The sequence below is a fragment of the Rutilus rutilus genome (genome assembly GCF_951802725.1).
Source record: "Rutilus rutilus genome assembly, chromosome: 6".
In the NCBI taxonomy this organism is placed as follows: Eukaryota; Metazoa; Chordata; class Actinopteri; order Cypriniformes; family Leuciscidae; genus Rutilus; species Rutilus rutilus.
The window spans coordinates 24,437,049-24,455,389 of record NC_140214.1 but is presented as its reverse complement, the minus strand read 5'-3'; the positions used below and the strand labels follow the sequence as shown (position 1 = coordinate 24,455,389).

Here is an 18,341-nt window from a genome sequence, read left to right as displayed (position 1 = left end):
CATAATAGACAATGTTAGGATTTGTCCTGTGTGGCATGTGTATTTCTAAACAGTTCTAAGCTCATTGTTTACATCCTTGTTAGGATCATGTTGTAATATACATAAATATTGCCAAATAAGAATGTATGTTGAAAAAGGGGACTGATACATTTACCTAATTCATGTACAGTGTCATTTATATGATGTTGGTTTTTTTTTAATTGAACTTAGATTTCAATTATATAGTATACCTATTTTAATGTGTCTGTTTTAAAAGAGTGAATCAGAACCAACACATTTTAAAGTTTTATATGTGCTTGTACAGTATAATTGTACCCCACATTATGGCTTTAACCTGTCCTTACATATGCATGGTGACTTAATACTGTATGTACTGTAACTAAAGGATTTGTTTCGTTTTGCTTTTCTTTTGTAAATGATGCCTTTAATAGTGATGGCTGGTACTTTCTGCGGAATCAACAGGATAATCATAAAATCTTTTTACCCCTGTAAATAAGTATTTGTAACTTTGCCAGCAAACTGAGATGTGAAAGAGATCAGTGGGTTATAATTTGAGTTTCACTGACACACTTCCTTTATTAGTGCTCTAAACCAGATCCGAAAAATCAGAGAAATGGCCTTTCAGTTGAACCCGTTGACAGATATTTGGAAGTTTTGCCTTGTTGGGGTTTTGTTTAGCATTGTATTTTAACTGAGGATATGTCTTAATATATATTGAAATAAATATTTGGTATCATAGCCAAAATAAGCATTTTTCATTTATTTCCACACTTTCACATTGTATCATAAAATATCAAAAAGTATATCATCACATTGTTTATGTGCCTTTTGTGAAGTGATCTATTTCTTCCACATTTACAGGAAAATACACCTTCTATATGTGACAGTATATAGTCTCAGCCTCAAACGACATGCCCACGGACCACCCACAGTCAGTTCACTAAACATCTGATGATGCATATTGTACACAAAACTAACTGGCTTTGCAATTTTCTGTGAGTACGAGCACAAATTGTATCAGTCTGGAAAACAACAGTTGTTTGCAAGGTTAGTGACATCAAATCTTTGAATTATTCTCATAGTTTTGTTACGCTGTATATATGTGCTTTGATTTCAGTTATTTTTGTGAAATAGTACTAATTTCCAATACTGTGCTGTCATGTTTTCTGCTATTTTCTTCTGTACAATCATTCATAGAGCCATGACATTATTATTTTTTTCTATGCTAGTCTATTATTTTGGTATAATAAACCTGCCCCTAAATGTCACATATACACAACAATAACTGTGATGAATTGTCAGTCAGGTGGCTCGGTTCCTGGACAGAATAAACTCTCTGCCATGAGGCCAGGGTTTTCGGCATGGTTGCCAACCCTTTGCAATGCAGTTTCTAAGGTGTTCTGAGTGGTTATTAGCATGTTAGCATAATTATCCTGAAGTATTTATGGTTAAGCTTAATACCCAAGTTTGACAAATAGTAATAATGATGCCTTTACGATGAAGTTGACATCTCTGAGCCAGAACCCCATTCAGCCAATGCTTTTATTACATGTAGTTGCACATTGTAAATGAAAAAAGTGGGGTAGCTAAACAAAGAACCTGTTTTCAGCATCTTATTTCAGAAATTGCACAACAGCGGAAAGTATTTTCCCTTTGTATACAAGTGTGCTTTAAGGTTGCTTCAGTCTTTCTGTGCTGAGTTGTAGTTTCCATGTCTTTGTACAAGTGTATTTATCTAAGCCTTGTCTGTCCTTAGGACACATCTAAAGTAAACGTACTGACCAGCTCTAACAAATGACCTTACATTATGTTCATAGCTAGAATCAAAGTTCCCCTTCCCTTCCCTCACAATCACTTCATCTTTATTTATATCCTCTGCCAAGCTCAGTGTTTGGCTCAGAGTACATGTGGCATTTTGGATTAAACACATTCCTCTAGGAAGTGTTAAAAGCCGGGAAAGTGGGTCTGGTTAGCATTGCTGAATCCAATCAGTGGGTCCTAAGTAGGTCAGAAAGCTGACCTAAATTGAGGAAGAGATTCTCACTCCCCATCATTTCATACAGCATCCCCTGAAGACCTAATGTATTGTGTTGAGAGGGGAGTAGAGCGTGAATAGCCGTGTAATGTATCAGAGACTAAGACAACAAGGAAACAGAGACATCTAAGAGAAAAAGTGATTAATAGATGCCTGATCCATTACTTTCGAGCTTGTCATTGGGCCGATTCACATCATGTTATTGCCTTGAAATGAAGAGCCATTGCTCACTAAAAATACTGCAACATGAAAACATCTCTTATGTCACCTGGCTAATGCAAACAACAGCAAAGCGTCTGTTAAAATGAAGGTGAGCGATGTTTGAGTCCCTTATCATTCCAACATTGGAAAGTACATAGTGTATTTTTACATTTTCGCATTTGTTCCATTAAATTGTAATTTCAAACCTGAAAGCGCACATTGTGTTTATTCTCTGATATGTAGCTATCAGCATGTCATTTGGCCGAAAATAACATTGCATGTATACATCCAAACCATCTGTCCCCTATAGATTGCTTAACAAAATGGGCAAGGAACATGGGTTTATCAAATTTACCAGCAGATTGTCTATAATAAGACTGTCTGATTTCAGTATAGTATCAATGTGCTCTTTTTTGCATCATGCTGTCTTATTTCAAGACTTTGAAGAGACAAATTTTGGTTTTCAAAAAAGGATATATTTATCTGAATAATTGCCAGTGTTATCTGAATGTGAACTGATGGTTTAGAAGTTGATCTGCATCTAGACTAGACTAGATAATGTGTTACTTTCTATCAATACAGGACTGCAAGTAGCTGAACCCAACTTGTTGTAAGAGAAGTGCTCTTTTTATGATTTCTCTTCAAATGGCCTATCAATTCACCTTGTAATGTCTCAGCTTTCAACAACAAAAACTTTTGAGATTATACATGCAAGAACGTCTAAACTTGCTTCGCATGATCTAAGCAATGTTTTTTTTTTTTTTTTTTTTGAGGACAGCCTGAATGCAGTACACAGAGGGAGACAGATGGAGGGGTCATCTGGCAAAGATAATGCATCCACAGATCAGCTCCAAGGGGGAGAGACAATGTCAAGTTCATTTCATGGCTGTCAGGCACGACCTGTCAAGGTAATGTCAAGGTGGTTCCTCCAACAGAGAGGGACAGACATGACTGTCAAATAAAGCCTTCACACAGCAGACCTCTCATTATACTTTGCATATTCTGGACTACATTGTATGTTGCTATAGACCATATTTACAGGTAACAGTGGCAGCACATAAATATTCTTTGTTCTTTTGATGCCCTATAACCCAGAATGCGACTTGTTGTCGGTTTACAAGGCACCATTATGTCACATCTAATGATGCATAAGACATAACCAAGCAAATATTTCATGACTGTGCTAATTTATCAGCAGAAATGCAACTTTAAAGGGAAAGTTCACCCAAAAAGGACAAATCTGTCATTTACTCACCCTAATACCGTTAAACACAAACTAAGATATTTTAATGAAACCCGAAAGGTTTCTATCTATTCACTTATAGTCTTAATCCAAGTCCTGTGAATATATAAGATCGCTTTATAGTAACATATTTCATTTAAGCATTTTTACATCTAAACAATAGTCAACGGCAACGCACATATATAGAGCACATCAAATATGGTAAGCATGGAAGTTCAAACGCAAACCAATGAGTTTTATTTTAAAGTGTGATGCAGGCACATTTGAGCTTCCGTGTTTACCATATTTGATGTGCTCTGTGTATGTGCTTAGATGTGAATGAAAGCCATTAAAATCTGATCATCATATAAGCCATCATATCTCCTCACAAGACTTGGATTAAAGCACTCGATTCATATGGATTCATTTTTACTATGCCTTTATGACCTTATTGGATCTTCTAAGTTTTCGTGGAATTAGTGGAGGGCCAGAAACCTCTCAGGTTTCAATTTAAAAAAAAATCCTAATTTGTGTTTCAAAGAATAAATAACCAATGTTTTATGGGTTTGGAACGACATGAGAGTAAGTATAACAGGGTGAACTATGCCTTTAAGCTGAATAAAGGGGGGAAATGACATTCATGAATTCATTTACTTTCAACGTCTTCATCAGATTGTAAATGTTCCACCGTCCGCCCAAACCGCATGCATGGCATGCTTCCTTCAAAAACCATCCATACAAATTCATCTTAGTTGACAGGATATTAGGCTACGTAAACAGTGGATTTGGATGTGCTTTGATGCCCTCCTACCTCTATTGCCTCAGAAAGTGGTATTTTTCCACAATCACATATGTACTTTCATAAACACAGATATACACAGAGTCATCAGGTGCATGTACCTAACACAATCAGCTCCGTCCATCATACACAGTGCTATCAACACAGGACAACACACTGTCCTATTTAACCACAGCCAGACGATGAATCTGTAAGGCAAAGAACTGCAAGTTTTCCATCTCTGCGAGGTTGCCATGGCAACTCCTCAGCAGACTCTGTATAGAACGAGAGTGTTTCCAATCAATGCTTTTTTTCCCTGTAAGATGAGTGTGAGAGCACATTGTGTAGCCGATGGCCTTGGCGGTGCTGCTTCTGAATCTGAAAAACAACATTTCAGACACTATTCATACTCTCATGCTTGATATAAGCAAGGTGCAAAAAGCTTGTGCAGACATCTTGAGGTTACCAGAAGGACAGGACGCCTACGCTTATCCTCCGATGAAGATTGTTTAACAAATTTCAGCTCAAGCCACTGAACATTTGCATGTCTACCATATATGTCTCTTCTTACAACACCTCATTGTGGCAACAGAGGCAGGCAAATAAAGCTGAACTTTTATTGGAAGCCAGTCCATTATGGTGAGCCTGGGGTTTAACCGCAAAATGAAAACTCTCTCATGAGCTGAATGAGGAAATTGTATTTCTGTTTCCTGCAGAGTTTTTCCTAATTTAATGGGATCACCCTGGGAGGCACAAAGAGCTGCTTGGGAATAGTGGTGCGTAAATAAGTTGTAAAACTGTATTCATGCACAACCTGGCATATAAATGAAGTCGTTTGGCTATTATGATATCATTAATTCCCGTGTGAATCTAAGAGACTGTGCATGATGATGTAGCAGCATTATCAGTCTACAGTAGATGTTTCTCTTGGGATGCTGCACTAATTTTTCTCTCCTTTGTATTTTAATTTTTATGGTTCCTCACAGCATGAGCAGAAGAAACAGTAAGTTACTTTTCTAATGATGACAATATTCTTTGTATGCAGAATATGGCATGATCTGATGGGCTTTTGCTTATGGAAGCCTGGTTCTGCCTCAAAAATTCTGTGACTATAATTACATTATTTCTAACCATTTTCACTTTAAATCTCGCAATAGATTTAAATGTTGACTTTATAAGTCACAACTACAACTTTAATTCTCATTATATTGTATATTATATATATTCTCATTATTACTCATCATTTTGATTTTATATTTCCGCATCCGTAGCGAGTATTTTGAGAGGTGTTTTGACAATTCAGAGCCACCGAATGACGAATACGAAAAAACGCATACGAAAATTTCGGACTCAGTGTGCAAGGACCTTAAGGGCGTTTTTACACTGGCAGTTTAGTTTGGAACAAGGCACGGTTCGCTAGTGTTGGGTCCGAGTCCATCTTTGTTGAGTCAGAGTCGAGTCCAAGGGTGCTTCTCAATATCCCTCATCGTCTCCTCTCTCCTCCATCCTATGACCTGGAAACCGATCGAGCTCAGCCATCTTGAAGGACATCTCAATTATCTAATTGCACCTCGAGGAGGCGAGGATATAGGAGTGAGGAGGCTTCCTGAGGAGTTATGAGCAAGGATGCACAGGTGTATCCTATGCGGAAGTGTTTTATCGACTAAACGTGACGCACCTATCAATTCTCCTCCCCCTTCATATCTCTCACAATAATCTTAATTTATACTTTACCTCTGCAGTTTATATAAACCACATATTTCAACAGGGTACATTTACATTTAGTCATTTAGCAGACGCTTTTGTCCAAAGCGACTTACAAATTAGGACTAAATTAAGCGAGTCATCGTGAAGAGGCAAAAACAACGCAAGAAGTGCTCAAAATACGAAGTTCAGGCATTGTTCAGAGTAGCATAAGCATTTTATTTTTTTTATGAGGTTAAGTGCTCACGGAAGTGATGGGTTTTCAGCTGTCTTTTGATTGTTGTCAGGTATTCTGCATTCCGGGTGAGGGTGGGGAGAGCATTCCACCAGCATGGAACCGTGAATGAGAATGTTCTGGAAAGTGATTTTGTGGCTCTCTGTGATGGAACCATGAGACGTCGCTCGTTGACCGATCGTAGGCTTCTGAGTGAAAGTAGGAGGGAGCTGAGCCTGTGATAGATCTGTAAGCAAGCGTCAATGCCTTGAACTTGATGCGAGCAGCGAGAGGTAGCCAGTGCAGAGAGATGAACAGAGGAGTGACGTGGGCCCTTTTGGGCTCGTTGAAGACAAGACGAGCTGCAGCATTCTGAATCATTTGTAGAGGTTTAGTTTCACATGATGGAAGTCCAGCCAGAAGAGCATTGCAGTAGTCAAGCCTATAATGACCAGGGCCTGGACGAGAAGTTGTGTTGCATGCTCAGTTAGGAAAGGCCTGATCTTCCTGATGTTGTGAAGTGCAAACCTGCATGATCGAGCTGTCTTTGAAATGTGGTCTGTTAAGGTCAGCTAGTCATCCAGTATTACTCCAAGATTTCTGACCGACCTTGATGGGGTGATTGATGATGAATCTAGCTGGATAGTGAAGTCATACTGTAGAGACGGATTGGCAGGGAGGACGAGAAGCTCAGTCTTTGCCAGGTTGAGCTGCAGGTGATGTTCCTTCGTCCAGGCCGAGATGTCAGCCAGACAACTTGAGAACCATGGAGCTATTGTGGGATCATCTGGTTGAAATGAAAGGAAGAGCTGTGTGTCATCAGCATAGCAATGGTAAGAGAAACCAAGTGCCTGTATGATGTGTCCCAGTGATGTGGTGTAGACGGAGAAGAGGAGGGGTCCAAGAACTGAACCCTGAGGAACCCCTGTTGTCAGTTGATGTGCTCTGGATACCTCGCCTCTCCATGCAACCCTGAAGGACCTACCTGTGAGATAGGATTCAAACCAGTGGAGGGAAGTTCCTGTGATGCCCAGTGATGAGATCTGATGATTCACAGTGTCGAAGGCAGCAGACAGATCCAGGAGAATGAGAACTGAAGATTTGGAAGCAGCTTTTGCGATCTATAGGGCTTCTGTGACCGACAGTAATGCCTTCTCAGTTGAATGCCCTTTCCTGAAGCTGGACTGGTTGACATCCAGCTGGTTGTTCAGAGACAAGAAGGATGTTACTTGGTTGAAAACAGCTCGTTCAAGTGTTTTCGCAATGAATGATAGGAGAGAGACAGGTCTGTAATTCTCTACAAATGATGCGTTTAATGCTGTTTTTTTTAAGCAGTGGAGTTACCCGAGCCTGCTTGAATGCAGTAGGGAAAATGCCAGTATGGAGGCATTGGGTATCAAGATCCCCTGGGTATCATCCCTTCAGGGTATCTTGCTTTATTATTATATATTATGAATTTCTTAAATAACCAAACTAATACAAGGGCAGATCCTTTGAGCGCAGCTGATGACGCTATGAAGTGACGCTCGAGTGATCAAGTATTCCAATGTATAAAAAAGGCTTTCCTTCGATTCTTCCGTCCTCCTTTTCTTTCCTTGCAGTCTTCCCTTGCATCCTACAGGGGGTGGAGCTGAGACGCGAGGAAAGGAAGCAAGGAAAGGAAATAAGGATGCACAAATAAGAATTGAGAAGAACCCCAAGTCCTTAACCAATCAAGTCCGAGTCCAAGTCCGAAAGTCGACACACGACTTTATTCCTAATGTTAATGAATATAATTAATTTGGATGATAAAATGAACTGTGCACTGTGTGTTTATTGGCAGGTTATGGAGTCAGTCGCTCGCAGAATCTTTCAGCTACAGTATGAGTGAAACGCAGGACGGGGTCTGAAGTTCGAAGTTCACCCGCAGAGGGCGAGTCCTTCTCCGGCACGAGAACCAGTGCTGATCCAGTGGAAATTGGATAACATACTGGTTGATTACACTTGAATTAGGCTACCTGAATGTTTAAATGTTTCATTTTTACTTCTAAAATGTTTGTTAAATTAGTTTAAATGTAGGCAATATTGTATAGGCTAGATGTTAAAACAGTGTAAAATATGCTGTATTGCTGTACTCATTGACAATAAAGGCCAATGTCATGTATACTGGTGGTTGTATGGACTTCGATTTTACAAAGGTTTAGAGGAAATAAAAAAAGTTAATATTACTCATAAATAAAAACAGTTAATATTACTCATAAATATTGTTTTTTTAAATGTTTAAATGTTCAATTATTTCTACTCAATTTTATTTGTTAATGTACCAGATGCATTTTTTTACTTGCATTTACTAAATTCATACAGTATATTTCATTGATTTTCCCAGCTTTAAAATTTACTCAATTTTTTTGAGTGTAAAAATGTTTCACCAAAAAAAAAAAAAAAAAAAAAGAAGTGCAGTGTGAAAAGATGGATCTCAAAATCATACAATAACTGCTAGATAGTGTGCTGGAGGATTTTTCTGAAGACCATTGGGCAGTTTAACTGTTCGGGACAAACAAGGGACTCATGAACTTCCAATGATACACAATATTATAAATCAAGTGTAGGATGTAATTTGTCTTGTATTTTGTCTTGTGGACTATAGGCTACTTAAACATCTGTTATGTGAAAAAGCTTTTTCTGGGCAGTAGGCCTACTAAATAAAAACAATGTTTTTATGATCCTTCTTATTAATAAAAAAAAAAAAAAAAAATTTTGGAGGTTCTGCAAAGTTTAACTTATGACTAAAGTGTAAATGTAACAAAAATCGTAACACTACGCCAAATTGTTGCTATGGTTATCACATTCTCATGTTGGTATGGTTATGTCAATCATCGCAATTTCATGACTGACAGACAGGACTATAATTTAGCGGATTTACTCCCACATTTAAATTGTTTGCCTTAACTTACCTTTTACCAGATTTTGCAGGTAGCATACTGATGTGTGAAGGGTATCTTAGGATGTTTTCTTAGGGTGTGTTCTTGGTGCGATTTCTATGTTAAAGCAGTTCATTTGTATAAGGGTGAACGCTGCCATCCGAACCCTAGTGTGCACCAAACAAGCGGAAAAAGAACCCTGGTGCGGTTCAAATGAAATATGAAAGGTCCGGCTTGTGTGAACAGCAATTTTTTTTTTTTTTTTTCCTTTTTTTTTTTACAGTTTTATTATTTTTTCTGATTTACTGGAAAAATCATTTCAAACCTTTTGATTTGACCAAGTTTAATATGTAAATGTGGTTATAGTGAAATAATTTACAGAGTAAATATGTGAAAACAGCTACACTGGTTTATCAGCTTCCAAGGTCCTCCCTTGACTCCAGTCTGGCTGCTGTCTGAATTTGTTGAGCCAATCCAAAAGCAAATGTGTTGGTAATGAAGTAGTAGACATCATCATTCAGTCTCATTCATTCTTTTGCAGGGATGTTTTTCTCCCCTCCCTCGGCAGATAGATCAATCCTGGTGCTTTATATGCTTCTGACTGTTTTCACCTTTTTTGTAGAATTATTTATGCTTTTTGTTGTTGTACATGTTTCACATTTTTCTCTGGCTCTCATATGTAGCTGAAAGGTCGAAGCAGTGTGTCCTTTGGGCTGAAACACCTGAAAATGGTGATTGTGGAAAATGTAGGTCATGCCTTGTGAAAACCCCCAAATCCTGTTACAAGGATCCACACAGAGGCTTTGGGAATGCAAAAGAAACTGAAGTGTTACAGAATCAATAGAATCTTGCTGTTTACTAAAATATACTGATCCACATAGTTAAAAGCTGGCTTATTATAGGCTATGTTGGAATATGTGGATTGTTTTTGCATTTCCGGCACTGATTTTGAGGGAAATTCTGTTGATTGAAACATAGTAAATGTGTCAAAAAGATCTGAGAGTAATATACGCTCGCTTATTGTTAGATCATGATAGTAATGAACTTTTGCTTAATCTATTGATGTACATTTGTACATTTTAATGTACATGTTTCTGTACTCTATCAGAGTATTGACAAATCCATTTAAACAAACCAAATTGACTCTTGTCAAGCATGTAAATGTGAAGCTGAATGACAAACACTCTACCCAGCGAACAGGGAACGGGAACTTTTTTTCTTTAAACTATTTGGTTGGACGTTCATTTAATGTTTTTTTAATGTTACTATTTGTCTCAGAATTTTCAGAAAACAGTCAAAAGTAACATTCCCATTTTGTTTGCAAAATGATCAAATGGAATGTTCCCTTAACGTTCGTATAACCAATTTAATAAATTGGACATTTTGAACGTTCTGAGAACTTGATACTTTTTCATTACTTAATGGGAACATAAGCAAAACATTCTTAGGACATATTTTTGTTAGCTTGGTAGTTATTGTGAGCCTTATATGTCATGTTTTGTTTCTGCATGGACCCTCTGTAATATTGAAGAAATGTGTATAGTGTTTGCTTGTGGATTGGAGTGATCAGCAGGCGGTTTCATTGCCTGCAGGGGAAGAAACTGTTCTCATGCATGTGAACGTGCAGCAGTCTTTTTGCAAAAAAAAAAACATTTGTGAGCCTCCCCCCTGCTGGGCAGCACACACAGAACTGCACAGAACTGGCAGAAGCTCAGCCTGTATGTAGGAAGTTACGCCTTGGCCTGGATGAGAGTTAGAAGAGTTGGAATTGAGTGGTAAAGTAAATGTGTTGTTACAGGCAGTGATGGGAGATCTCAAACCCACAAGGGCTGCATTACCTAAGGCAAAATGAATTTGTTTTCGGCATTACTCATCTCCATGTCTTTTCAGTCCTGTATTATTTTCTTTCTTCGGTGGAAGAGAAAAGGAGATGTTAGGTAGTTGTTCATTTAAAGTGCCCCTATTATGCTATTTTAAAGGTTTCTAATTTTGTTTTGAAGGTCTCCTACAACAGGTTTACATGCATCAAAGGTAAAAAAACACTTTAATTTTCTCATAATATATAATGCACATCACTACATTTTTCAATGATTCTCAAACGACTCGTCCGAAGATTCAGTCTCTCAAAATCCCTCCTTTCCGCGAGCCTAATCTGCTCTGGTTGGCCAGATGGCCCAGTCGGTTGTGATTGGTCTAGCCTACATCTTGCAGCATTACCATGACTGAATTTCAGCTCCGGAAGCTTCCTACAGCTCAGCGATTGTACACACTGTAAAGTACCAATGGCGTCTATTTTACCCTATCAATTTGAGCGCGATGATGAAACATTGGAAGAACTATAGTTTTTTAGTAAAAACCCCAAATTACATATTTTGAACACCCGGTAGAAAATAAATACATCAATTATCAATCAATTAATAATTTTCCTGTTATCATAGGAAAGCTGTTTTGAAACAATCTGTATTGTATAAAGCGCTAATAAACGTGACTTGACAAGGTGACTAAGACTAATAGGATTTAACACTTTTTTTTTTAAGAAATGAAAAGTTTTATTCAGAAAATATTATCAAAAGTTTTATATTGTTTAAAAGTGACGGTAAAGAGATTTTTAATGTTACATACGATTTCCGTTTTAAATAAATGCAGCTCTTTTGAATTTTCTAGTCATAAAAGAATATGTATCATGGTTTTTACAAAAATATGTTTTCAACATTGATAATAAGAAGAAATATTTCTGAAGGATCCTGTGACACTGAAGACTGGAGTAATGGCTGTTGAAAATTCAGTTCTGCCATTACAGCAATAAATTACATTTTAAAATATTTAAAATAGAATAGTTGGTTTAAATTGTAATAATCTTTCACAATATTACTATTTTTACAGTTTTTTATCAAATAAATGCAGATACTTATCAAAAACTTTTAAATAAATATTAAGCGTAGCATCAGTTCTGGGAGGTCACATTAGTCAAGCTCACATCAGTGACTCTCAGCTGATCCACGTCTACCTGTAGAAATATGACGCCTATCACTGTATACTTATATAAGCTCCTTCAGTATTATCAGCAGCTATCGCGCTTCTCAAGAGCTAATTACCCTCCTCCATCCCCAGCTCCTCCTCTCGTCAGTCAGTATTTGGCCGCCTGAGTGCCCTTTGAATCAGAATAAATTCTTGAATTATGTTGTACTTTAAAGTCTTGAATTAATGATATCTGCAATACATTCATGTTGGTTCTGTTCTGTTTACCCTTAGGTTTTTTTTTTTTTTTTTTTTTTGCTGCTCTCCCTGCTCTTATCCATGCTAGGCTGCATGAATGCGCAGGGAGTTTTCGCCCAGAACAGAACCATACCGCCAATCCTAACTGTATGCTTGTCAATCGTATTTGACGATAGTGGTCCTGACAGAACTACTGATCCTATATTTTTGAATGGCCTAGTATATGTGGTCCATAAGTATATGTGTGTACTATGTGGTCCAGTGTATTCCTGTCTTCTGAAATATGTCTTTGAAATCAAATAATAGTTTTATGTGACTGTCATTTTAGCCATTATTCACTGAAAATCCCATCTGTCTGAATTTGTGTTATGTTATGTAACCTACTGTATCGTGATGGACAAGTATGAAAATCAACTTACACTTTTATTTGATGTAGTGGAGCAGCACTGAAATTCTGCATAGCACCTCATTTTAAGTTTATGAAAATAAATAAAATAATATACAGTTGGAGTGAGACGAGGATGAGTGACCTTATTGATGACAGAATTGTCTTGTAATGCATGTACTGTCAGTTACAACCTACATGTATATGATTTATCACATGCATCACTATTAGAAATAGATGTGGGAACACAGAAATCAAGCTATTTGTGAAATATGAGTTCATCTAAGTACACTCAGATTGTTCCTCCTTTGCAAACTCAGTGATGTCCCTATAGACATGAAGTGGATGAATCATCTTCAGCTCATCCGTGAATGACACTCATTAGGCATCGTCCTGACAGGGATAGAATCTTTGAAGAACTTACACTGAGTGCTTGTGTCTACTTGGCTAAAGCAGTCTGTGCATCTGCAAGCATGCATGCTTGTGTGTCTGAATACACTGTAAACCAGAGGTCTTCACAGGGGGTCCGTGGTGGTACTGTAGGGGGTCCCCCAATTATTGTTTGCTCTCAAACTAAGTTTTGTGAAAAATGAAATATGCATAAACAAAAGGGTCTTGGCCTGGCAGAAAAAGTTTGGGAACCATGCACTGCATTAGAGTATTGGTTGAGTTTTAGTAGACTATAGGGTAGGGTTAGGGATAGTATAAGGCGTTATGGCTAGTAGAATAAGTTGATCATAACGTGTTAGCAGATACTATGCAGACAGTCTACTCTACTGTGAGTTAGTTGACTTGTAGGTACATCATTAATTAGTCAACAGAATGTCATCAAAATAAAGTTTTATACAACATGTAGCCTAACAGTATGTGTAACAAGATCAGTTTGCCAATGGAAATCTAAACATACATGTTTGTGATGATCTATGATTCACATTAAAATGATCTGAAATCTTATTTTGACACACTGATTAAAGGAACAACTGTCTGGAACAACATGATGGTGGATAAATTATGACAAAATTTTAATTTTGGGGTGAACTATCCCTTTAAAGAAACATGTGGGTTGGGGTGCCATAAAGGGGTGACTGCACAGCTGTTTTCAATCAATACATCCCATACTTACCAGTTAGTGATACAATATCCATTAAAATAAATCAGTTACATTTCCTTTTGCAATTACATCCTTCCATTCTCATTTGATTATGAATAATGTTCATAGAATCTAAGAAAACTGCCTTTATAATTGAGATTCAGGAGCAGAGAGGCCCAAAGTGAAACATGTTTACAGAGAGAGGCATAAAATACCTTTGTTTTTTTCCCATCCTCTTTTTTTTCAATGCATTTTTATAGTCTGCTGCATGACATACTGTGGAGGGCACTAGAGAACATGCAATCCATGTGAAAATTCACCATAGCAACCATGCCACTGAAGCAACTAGAGCGTCATTCACTGCAATAGACGACTCAGCTTGACACAGCACAGCCCCAATACTGTCACATCCTTGAATATTGCAGATTAATCTTTTAATATGTACAGTATTCACCTATGCATTATTAATACAGCAATCAATTATGCATTTAATTCATGCATACAAATTAGCATGTACATTTTGGCATGTATTATTTGTGTTTCCTAATGTACAGATTTCAGTAGGCATGTTTTTAGCTGTGTGTCTGAGTGTGTAAGCGTGTGTGTAAATGTTAAGGTGGGTGTGCTGTTATCACATCCCCTATCAAAGAACATTGAAGTGTTATTTGGCGCTGCCCCAAAACCTTTGTTAAAGCAAACTGAAGTGTGTGATTAAGGCTACATCAGGGGCATTAGCATATTAAAACAGTCTGTACCAGTGGTGGAGCAAATCCATTGTTATTTTTAAGCTTAAATGAGTCTAGAATGAATGACAAAGGTGCATGAGGACCTTTTATTGAAGGTACCATATAATGTAATAGAATAATTGACATGATTGCATTGTAGTCTTGCCAGCAATCTGTTTTCCTATATCCATGGGCCACGGCATGAAAATGTTTCAAAGAATAGCTCTTGATGCATCACTGGAGAGAAGCAGCTTTTCAAAATGGCAAGCTCTTATCAAATTTTGCAAGGTCAACACACTTTCATTATGTGGGACGCTATTTATGTCTATGATGCTATTGCATAACTGAGTTATCGTAGCGCCTACACTGTGTGTCAAGCTACTGTATATTAGATCTGCTACTGATTTTTCTTTATCTTTTGAGCAATCCACCTGGAATGAGCATCGGATGCAGAGCAATGCCATCTACTGGAACTTTGAATAAAGCACAATTTATAAATCAATGCTGGGATATACAAATATATTTTTGATGTCCATTTTTTCCTTGAATTTAATCATGCATTTTACTTAAAGGTTTTCATTTTATTTTAGATAACCACTTATTATTTGACTTTAAACACATATAATTCCTGAAAGCTAAATCTAGAACTTTATTATATATATTACAGTATATTAATATCCCATTTGCCAGATACTGTTTTCCTACTGGTAGCCTACTTTTTTTTTTCTTCTTTTTTTTTATAGAAATACAAGAAATTAGACTGTTGTCCTAAACATTATTACACTCTAAGTCTGAGTATGGATGTCTACATTTAAACAGAGTTTATGAACAAGAGATTGTGCTTTGGCAACCATATTGATCAAAACAAATAAATTAAAGGTCAAAATCTAATACAGAGAAACGACATATCATTCAGGCTGGTAAAAAAAGATCTGCTCTATAGACAGGAATCCTTTCTCTTGTTCAGGCTTTAGATTCTAAATTTACATTTAGTTCCTATACTGTCAATGAACAGTTCACTGTGAGCAACTAATAACAGGCTGATAGAATGTACATGGCAATATAATAACATTGAACAACAGGTTTGCCTTATTCTCATTTGCTGATTAATATGGGTTACACTTAAAGGTACAATATGCAAGAACGTTTTGCCGCTAGAGGGCGCTACATTCCAAACAACAACAACAACGGCGTAGCTTGATGACAATGTGAAGGAGCGTGGAATGATGGGAACTGTCGTTTTAAACTCCACCGTGGATGTAAATCAGTCAGACGGGAATCGAAAAATCATGTTCATGGATGAGGTTAAGTTCTATTTTTATAAATGTTGCGTTTAATGACATGCTTTTTGTGGCGAGGGGGGAGTGGTTCAGCGCGGTCTGTAATGGGAGAGAGAAGAGACGAGCGGGACGCAAGTAGGTCAAGTGCAAATGACGAACACCTGTGTCTTATTGCAGTGATCGGCGTGGAGAGACCGCTTATAAGCCGCGCGCTGGAACGAGAGAGAGAGACTGGAGAGAAAATTGGACGCAGAGAAAGAAAACCGGTGGATCCGAGCTCTCATTTTTGAACTTTTTTGAGCAGTCGCGGTTACCACGGAGAATGCGCGTTGTGCGCGACTTTTGTTTGTTTTGCTTTATTTTAATAAAGTACGAGTCCCAGTCACGCCGACCCCTGTCTTCTTCCTTCCTGACTCTTGAACCTCATCGCACTTTTATTTCATTAAAATGAATTAACCGCAAGAAAAGTAAGGTTTAATACTACATTGGTTATCAGATGTTACTGTATGTCGAATTCATTGTTGTGATAACGCTGCGCAGTTTTACGTGTTCTAAACAATTGTTGTAAAAGTACATTCGAACATACCCACTTTCTCACCTCTCATTACATTCCTGACATGTTTCTGTTCCTTCTAAGCGTTACAGCACTAAATGTTCTTTAAAAGGAAGGTCTCTTTGAAGTCATTTTGTATGACATGGCAACAGAGCTCGAAAATTAGCGCATTTCTCAGGTATCTATTTTTATGGGGTTGACCAGACCTTGGTTGTCTCACAAGAACCGCACAAATGCCTTTCTGCTGTGTAACATGTAGCACCCACAAATTTATGAGTTAAAAATGACAGGGCGTGGGAAAATATGATCTGGTCACAATAAATAATAACAACTCTGTGACTTTTAGAGGTACAGTATTTTTTGCCCTCTAGCTGTTAAAAAAACGGCATGCATTTTGTGGAAGAACGTTGTTTTGGTTGTGCTTCGGCTCTTCATGACTCTGCGGATGAATATGACCCTTCACAATATACAATGCTTTATAATTAACTCTGAAAGAGAGCTACATATGGCAATTTGTGTGTTCTATGAAATCACTTACCTGTTGACTGGTTGACTTTCCTAATTTTGAAAAAAAGTTACATAGTGCACCTTTAAATTTAAAAAGCAGTTTAAAATGAGTATGAGGATCATGTGACTTTTGAACACACACACACTCTAATACTCGCAACTTGTCTGATCAAAACCCAGAAAGAAACACAGCCTTATTGGATTAGGACAGAAAAGTGGGTTAAGCATCTTGGATGCCACAAATATATCAGACGTAGAGGTGAATTCTATCACTTCCCAAACAGGGAAAAAAGGCCTTGAATTCTGTAGAAATTTAGAAGAGTTAAAAGTGATAGAGACAAACTAAAGGTCTCATCTCTAGAGGTCAGTAAATAATATAAGTTAGCTGATCTGATCAGTCAGTATTAGAACATCAAATTCACACTAATTAAGTAAATATGCATTCAATGAAAATTCATTCATATAAGAAAGTTACTGACAAAAATATGTTTTACAATACATATATGGAATAAAATAATCACACTGCGATTACACTGAATCATGAGCATTTTTTACATTTATATTTTTATTAGTTTTTATTATATTTGTTTATTATTTGTATCTGTTTATTATTTAATAATATTTGACATATTTATACTTTGATGTATGATATTTTATTTTATGTGATATATGTGACCCTGGACCACAAAACTAGTCACAAGTCGCAAGGGTATATTTGTGGCAATTTGTGGCTCAAAATTATCAATTTTTATATTATGCCAAAAATCATTAGGATATTAAGTAAAGATCATGTTCCATGAAGATATTTTGTAAATTTCCTACCGTAAATATATATAAAAATTATTTTTGTGAGTGGATGCAGCAAAAGCGCGAACATAAATGGACAACTTTAAAAGGCGATTTTCTCAATGTTTCGATTTTTTTGCACCTTCAGATTCCAGATGCTCAGATAGTTGTATCTCAGCTAAATATTTTCCTATCCTAACAAACCACATCAATGGAAAGCCTATTTATTCAGCTTATTTATTCAATGTAAAAAAAATTGACCCATATGACTGGTCCAGGGTCACATATATTATAGGCCTAATAATAATGCATAAGAACTATATATATGTATATAATTATGCTGGGCCGTCCTTGAGGGGGTATATTTTATTTTTAGTGTAATGCAAGTTGGTTTTGTAAAAAATCATCAGTTAAATGACAAGTAATCAAATTAATCTCTCTGTCTTAATCATCACAACTAATACAAAGGTAACATATGTTGTCAATATGCTATTTTTGAAGCAGGCTTACAGTCCGATGATTGTTCCTTTTTTTCCAGAGGTCTCTGTAAAAGCATTTTACAGATATCTGAGGTGCCCTCAGCTGTCATTAGGGCAAGAGCCTGTGAATGCCCCACCTCACACATACCCTAAATATTTAAATGCACGTGTCATTTGATCAGGAAGCAGAAAGTATGACAGATGCTACTGCAGGGAGGCATGTGCAATATCCTTTGAATAGTTTTGCTTTACATTTGCAGTGTCTG

At 37.1% G+C, this 18,341-nt stretch overlaps 1 protein-coding gene across 1 annotated transcript in view; it reads right to left on the bottom strand.

The window, feature by feature from the left end:
* Positions 1-18,341, bottom strand: part of pdca (phosducin a) — a 253,431-nt gene that overhangs the window by 26,887 nt on the left and 208,203 nt on the right. The gene's annotated exons all lie outside the window — the stretch shown is intronic.